The sequence below is a fragment of the Quercus suber genome, unplaced genomic scaffold, assembly GCF_002906115.3.
Source record: "Quercus suber isolate HL8 unplaced genomic scaffold, Cork oak 2.0 scaffold_378, whole genome shotgun sequence".
Lineage (NCBI taxonomy): Eukaryota > Viridiplantae > Streptophyta > Magnoliopsida > Fagales > Fagaceae > Quercus > Quercus suber.
The window spans coordinates 417,010-424,718 of NW_027069830.1; the positions used below are offsets into that span (position 1 = coordinate 417,010).

The 7,709-nt window shown below is 33.3% G+C and overlaps 1 protein-coding gene across 9 annotated transcripts in view; it reads left to right on the plus strand.

Moving 5' to 3' along the window:
* Window positions 1-6,917, plus strand: part of LOC111997804 (receptor-like protein 15) — a 20,248-nt gene extending 13,331 nt beyond the window's left edge. For 3 of the 9 annotated variants that reach the window (XR_010623892.1, XR_010623890.1, XR_010623893.1), the window contains 2 exons: window positions 2,594-2,768; window positions 5,455-5,840. The gene's annotated coding sequence lies outside the window, so the exon portion shown is untranslated. Of the gene's footprint in view, window positions 1-2,593; window positions 2,769-4,167; window positions 4,214-4,297; window positions 4,344-5,454; window positions 5,841-6,345 lie in introns of those variants that run through there. The other 6 variants (XR_010623897.1, XR_010623895.1, XR_010623891.1 and 3 more) reach the window with 6 other exon arrangements.
* The last annotated feature ends 792 nt before the right edge of the window (window positions 6,918-7,709 follow it).

Here is a 7,709-nt window from a genome sequence, read left to right on the forward strand (position 1 = left end):
TTATATCTTTGCCAAACAGACAAAAAATATAATAAAATATTGATAAGAACAAGCTACAATAAGTTGCTACTAGTAACTAGCAGCAACTTATTATAGCATGCATGCAAAAATTTTTAGATATAACACCATTGGTGTTGGGTGGCTTTTATTGTTTGAAGGTGTAAAATAACTTTTTAGCTCTTTTACTTTCTGTAGTGTGAATGCTCTTATTTGCTAAAAAATTATATTTTTCTTAAAAGTAAATTAACTTTTAATATTTTATTACACATATAGTATAAACATTATAAAATTATATTTTTTGATAGATTTTATATAAAGAAATTATCGAAAATAAGCTGTTGAACTTACACTTAGATTTGGTCTAATGGTATAACCCATTTCAATTTGGGTTTTGCCCCAAATTAAACCCAGTACTTCCAAAATTTCGAATTTTGGAGAGAGAGAGAGAGAGAGAGAGAGAGAGAGAGAGAGAGAGAGAGAGAGAGAGAGAGAGAGAGAGAGAGAGAGAGAGAGAGAGAGAGAGTTTTGTCCCATGTAATGTTGTTTGACATGGTTGTTGTTAACCCCTTTCTATTTTCCATGGACCCACCATTTTTTTCCCACCACTTACAGTCAACTAGATAGGATAGTAGTGAGTAAGGGTGTGGTTGTGGTCCTAGAATTATTAATTTAATATAACAATGAACCATGAAAAGTTTCTCCATATTAGTAGTTCTTTAAAGAATTCATATTAGCTTATGCAAAAATTATTGTCTATTTTAGAATAAGAACTAACTTTTGATTCATTTTTTTAGCTAACTATGCGGGTTTGAGGACCGAGGAAGGGATTGGTAAACTTTATTATTGGTGTTAGGGCACCACTTACCCAAGAAGGGAATTCATCTGAGGAGAAGAGGAAAACAGACGAAAGATGCTTAAGAGCTTTAGGTGGGTAGGAATGGTTGAGGAGAGAGGATCAAGAAGGGTATGAGAAGTTTCCAACAAGAAGTAGCCTATTACCTCCGCATTAAATGATGGGCAACAGCTTTATCAGCTGCATTGATGAGGAAGTGACCTGAATAGTGTAATTTAAGCTAAACAACTCCTTTTACTACTTTCATCTGATGTTTAAAGGGAGGTGTCACAATGAAAATCTAGTTAGGTAAAGATGGGGGGTCAAGATGTGAAGAGGGGGATAGTATACAAAGAAAGAAAGTTTCCAGAGAAAGAGAGATGGGACAGAAGTATCAGAAATAGGAGAGTGAAAACCAGAAGATTGAGAGAAGAAGTGAACAATGTATCTTTTGTGTACTATTGGCCTCCTCGGGAAAGCTTGTAACAAGCCTTTCCATACATAATCCACATTAATAAGTCTTTTTTTTTTCCTCATTCCTTCCTCGGTGAAACCCTCTCTTGTTGTTCAATCCATTCTCTTACAAATATATGATTTGGGCCTAGTTGAACTTACAAGCCTTGCTATTCTAAGTGGGCCTGTACCATTTGATTTTTGTGTCCCTACACTAACCATTTTTGAAAATACTTACATCTGATTAGCTCTTATATACTCTATCTCATATAATATCAAATTTTCTTGATTTTTAGTCATTTATCTTTTTCACACATAACAACGTCGATCATCCATCTCTTTATTTAACCTTAGCAAATGAAAAGAAATAATAAAAAATAGATTTGCATAGGTTACAGTGCCTCCTAAATTTAGAAAAGCACATTAGCAAAATCCTATTTTGCATAGCCGAGTTATGATATGATGAAGTGATTTTTGGCTTCATTAATTAGATTTCGGAGTTTATGCTATTTTAGATACCAAATGCAAATTCTTAAGGTTGGAACTGATTAGGCATTAGGAAGTCGAGCGGGGAGCTTGTAGTCCTTTTGTATGAACTTCAATTCTTTCATAGTGAATTCAGGTTAGCCTTGAGGATCGGTGGGTCAAATCCTCCCCAGGTTTTTACCGTGTGGTTTCCTGGGTGATCATATCTTGTGTTATTTATTTTCCGCTGCTTTATATTCTTGATATGATTATTTGGATTGTTTTAACCTAGAATTGCTTAATTTGACTAAGTAACAACTTGGCTAATTAATCTAGGCTACGCAATCTGTGTGTTTAAGGGGTCTAAAACCGTTCACTTTTAATACTATTTATAAATCTCGCTGTACTATTTTAATTAATTTTTAGTTTCAAACCAATGTTCCAAACTCTAAGTAGAATACAAATACTTATTTTTTAGGTACAAAGTAAAAACAAGAAGTAAATAATAAATAATAAATAAATAAAGAGAAAAACAATGAGAGCGAAGCTGCGAAGGTCCAATGGCATAAACTCAAATAATTTCTACCTTCCAATACAAGTAATTTTTTAAAAACAGAAAACAAAGGACGGTTTGGTATGATAACTTAAGTAACATTTTTCAATTTTTAAATAACATTACTCATACTTTTACATTTTTTTTTTACCGCGTGTAATTTTACAAAATACAAACAATAAGCGCAAAGGGATTCCAAAACCTCCTTCAGTGCTTTTGTATTTCCTTTCTGTATTTGGGGTTTGGTGGCTGACTTTTGATTGATTGACTGCTTGCTCTTTCACAAACAGCACAACTGAAACAATTTCCAAGAGCACCAACAGAAACCCAACTAGTTTTCTTCACCATCAGCAATGGAGGCTCATTCTTCAGCACTACCACCTCAGCCACCACCAAAAGAGTCATTTGCTTGGCATTACAAGTTTCTCTAGCCTACGCTTTTGGCTGTCAACCTTGCTGTTGGAGGTCCCTTTCTTTTTCTTATTCCTTAGCTTTGTAATTCACCATCTATCTTAAATTTCCTATGCATTTATGCATGTGGGTGTTTATTAGTATACAAAGTGATTAAATTTATAAAATGGTGTAATTGGTTTTGAGATTTCAGCTTCAAAGAATGGTTTTTTAAGATTATTGATTGCTTTTTTGATGTTGTTTGTTGATGGGTATTCTGTGGTTAGGATAAGGGTTATGGTTTTAGCATCATTTTCTGAGGATTCCTTGATACAATCATTGGGGGTGGTTTCTGATTAATGGTTTTGGAGAGAAGTGAATGTGATAAATAGAATTTGGTGTTCCAAGGTTGAGCTTGTGTAGGATTTATGATTCTCCTTAGTTGAGAAATTGTGAGAGAATACGTTGACTATAGCCTCTATGGATTTATAGATCTTAATTGGTTATGTGACATCTAATTACTAAAGTTCTTGCTCTTTGCTCCTCCTGTGCACCAAAGAATCTAGAAACGCAATATAGGGGTTAATACACTGTTCTATTTTTTTGACAAGTAAATTATATATTTATATATACTGTTCGGAAATAAACATTTTATGTCTTGTCTTGTGTGGGATTTATGATTCTCCTTTTCTTCTACCCAAGCACAAGATGGGTTTATAAAAAGCTTATCTCTGGTCCCCAAAACCCTTCCCTCCTAGTTAGCTGAAGTAGAGGCAAGATCACTACTTGAATACCATGTGGTTACTTAAACTTTTAGTTTGCTACAGGTTTCGATCCATGCATGTTTATAAAAGGATGCATATTCCTTCATTTTGGAAATCCTGGAGTTTTTTGTCGATGAAATTTCTTCTTGTTTTGTTAAAATGGTAGTAACTGCAATAACTCAAGGCATTCTTCGTTGTATTAGTACAGCCTTATGCTTGCCTAATCAGAGAATTGTTTTTGGCTATTTATCATTAATCTTATAGCCAATGGCCAAGTAAAAAACTTATTTTTCTATCTTTCTAAGTGACAAACCATAATCGCAATCCTTTTCCCTCTAGCATAATCGGTATTGATTATTGTGATGTGGAAAAATACATAAACATAATCATTACAAAAGGTGGGAGAAAAAGATAAACACAGAATGCAATTCTTGCATAATTTTTAACTGGCCAACTAAAGCTTTACTACTTGATATGATTAAAGTCATATGATAAGGCAATGAGCAATATGTTGAATAGACAAAGTTAGTATCAATTTCTTTGGGTGTACATGGTATCTTGCATACTGTAACAATAAGCACGTTGGAGTCATTCAAATGGCTCATTAGGAGCTTATAATAATATAGGTGAGTGGCAACATATTCTATTTGCTCAAACTCTCTCACCTACTTAACTAATCCCTTAACAAATATTGATGGCTTTATAATTAGGTGTAAGGAGGCCCACCACTCATCTCTCTCAGACCCTGCAAAAGTGGTATCTTTGTGCACTATGTACAATCTTTTTAATATATTGGACCTACATCTAGTGATCATTTTTAATATCTTGTTTGTGTCTTAGTCAGGTTTGAGAAAGAAAAACTGGAGTATACAAGAAGACTTCAGGGGTAGTAAATCTGGTTTCGTTAAATTTACATGGAAGTTGTCTGAGTGGTCTGATAAAGGAAATATATTATTTGCATGCTATGGTCTTATATAGTTTGAGAGGAATTCAATGCTAGCTTTATGGTCAAACTTTCTCTTTTATCCCCTCTCTGTTTCTGTGTAGCTTTTCTATATAAGTTGATAGTTTTTAATATATATAAGATAGATAATTGTATTTTCATTTTGCTTTGCCATAAAGTAGTGAAAGAATGCACACAATGTTCTTGTTCTTATTTAACTTAGTCCAAAAAGAAATTGTTGTTACTGCATTTGTTGATGGAGGCAGTAGCGGTCTTCGTTTAAGGATATAGCAGGCATTCTATAATGTGGAGCTCTTGTCAATCAAGCTTCAGCAAGATTCTAGGACTCTCACATGAAACCTTTTACCTATTGGATCATTTAAGCATTTTTAATTCTATCTTACATCTTATTAACATAATATTATGTTTCTTCTATCTTGGCAGAAAATTTTTATTTAATTTTTGATGTTTGGTATGGTGGAAAAGGCTAGGTCTTTTACATGGGAACTCCCACCACCTGGATCATTTAAGTTTTTCTGAATTTTATCTTACAACTGACATTATATTAAGTACTTTTTTTATGGGTGGAAAACGTTTTCTACATTTTCCAACGTTCGGAATAATATGGTTCTCGTCTTTAAAGCTTCAACTAAAGGTTGCTAAGGCTCTTACATGGGCCCTTTTACCTATTGGATTCTTTAAGCTTTTTGAATTATATTGTATAGTTCTTTGACATAATATTATGTTTCATTTATTTTGATAGAAAATACAAATATAGACTTTTACACATAGATTTCTTTTACAAATATCACTATTGGAGTTTGACCTGAGTATTAATTTTGTCTTTGAATTTTTGATTTCAACAATCAACACCTTGTACACTAGGTTTGTAACAAATCAAAACATTTGGTAGTGTTTTTTGTTAGGCTTTAATTAAAAATACTAATAAAAAGTGGGCCTGATTTCTATTTTGTTCTTGTATAATCTAATTTCTTTAAGATCTCAACATATGGGATTTGATGCAAACATTTTACTGATAGGTTTGATTTTCCAGATTGGTTAAATTGCTGGAGGATATCATGGATGGCAGCCGAATACTAATCTTCATGAATACCAAGGAAGGATGTGATCAGGTCACCCAGTAACTTTGCATGGATGGTTGGCAAGTTCTTTCAATTAATGGAGATAAAAGTCAACTAGAAAGGGATTGAGTCCTCTCAGAGTTTAGAGCTGGCAGGAGTCCTATTATGACTGCAACAGATGTTGCAGCTTGTGGTTTGGGAATGGGGATAAAACTTTAATGCTTGTTCAAAGACTTGATAGAAATTCATTTTTAGTACGGGAAATTGTGTTGGTAAACAATAACTAATAGCACTCATCATCATCATTATCAACTCATTTTGGAAAGAAATCATTATCTAGATATTCTTGTTGTCCCTATTTTAAGTCTTCTTTTAATTTTATCAGGTTTATAGAGAACATTTTTTAGTATTGATCATGCTTTTCATTGATTAAACAGATGTGAGCCATTTCACTCAGCTCTTTGCTGCATATGTTGGAGATCCACCTTTATTTCTTATTTGCACTCATTTGTTATATTTTCTGTTCTGATGCTGCTACTTGGTCATTTTGAAGGATTCATGTTTTTTAGTTATTGCTTTGCTATATTTAGTGGTCTCTAATTGTCTCACATACATCTTTTTTTATCTAAGTTGGTGTTATTTGTCACGTGGATTCTGCTTGTATGTCTGTTGAGCCGCTTGTTTTCATGTCTATGGATATTGCCCTTGAACATTTATTTTCAGCTACAACAACACTCGTGCATGCAAAAATGTATTAAGGACTTAAGGTCATAGGTTATCTGCTCTAAATAAGATTCTGATGTGAGAGGTTGTTATCCTACTGCATTTCTTATGACTTGTGATGGGCTTTGGTTATGGGGCAGATGTGAAGGACGTGAATTATGTGATCAATTATGACTTCCAGGAGTATATTCACTGCATTGGTCGAACTGGAAGGGCTAGAGCAAAAGGAACAGCGTTAACTTTCTTCACAGCTGGAAACACGATATTTGCAAAGGAACTCATCTGCATACTTGAAGAAGCTGTATAGAAGGTCAATCCTGAATTGGCTGCAGTGGGGCATGGTGCACCTCCTCCCCCTTAGATTAGTTGACTAGTTTGCATACTCTTAGGTGGTGTTTATATGCATGAGTGTGTGTACTTTGTTACTAAAATCAACTGTTTCAGTGAATATCAACCAATTAGATCATGGGGGTTTTCGAGATTGTGGGATGGGTTATGGTGGTGGTAGCACGCTGTATTTTGTGGGAAACATTAGCATGTATTATTAGAAAATAGGAGTTAAAATGTCTTGTCTCCTTTCAACTTTAATTTATGTTGATTTTTTGTTCAATTACATAGAGGACTAACTATAGTTAGTGGTGGACTATGTAAGATAAAACATTTGTTTATATCATAAAGGTTTTGTGGAAGGTGATAAACAATTGTATTTTCATTTTGCTTCGCCTTAAAGTAGTGAAAGTATGCACAAAATGTTCTTATTCTCAATTAACTTGGCCAAAATAGAAATTGTTGTGGCTGCTTTTGTCCTTATTTAGTGGGGATAAATACATTTTTCTAGTTTTACATGCAATTGACATTTTACTTGCAGTTAGTGATTTGAGTTTGCTAAATGAGAGAAAATGGTCTCTCTCAATATTTTGAGATGAAGGATTTTGGACAACCTTTATATGTCATTAGCATTGCACTTTTTGACTACTATTCATAGGTCCCTTTGCACTTTTTGGTACTATTCATAGACCTCATTGTACTATTTTAGCTAACTTTTAGCTTTATCTACAGTGCTTTCAGTAAAAAGTTTTTAATTTCAGCTAAATAAGTTATTCCTAAATGGACCCAAAGTATAAATATATATATATATATATAGTTTTATCTGTGGGCGAGATATTAAGGGGTACTCGGATGGCTAATAGATAGTATATTCATAAAGAATTAATGGTTCATAAAATACTCACAGGAAGTACCATACATTGTAATACATGGAAGTACTTGTTAAGAGTATTACCATCATGATTCATGTATTGGATTATTTATTTGAGTTTGAGTTTTTTACAACAAGATGGCATAGATAATATCTTTATATTACTATGACTATGACTCATCAAGTTATTTAAATGTCATGTGGGCCAAATGGGAGAATGTAAGATTATCTCTATTTGAAGGCTTGTGGTCCGCATAAAATTTACTCTAATTCATTAATTACAATATATATATAAATTTATTTTAG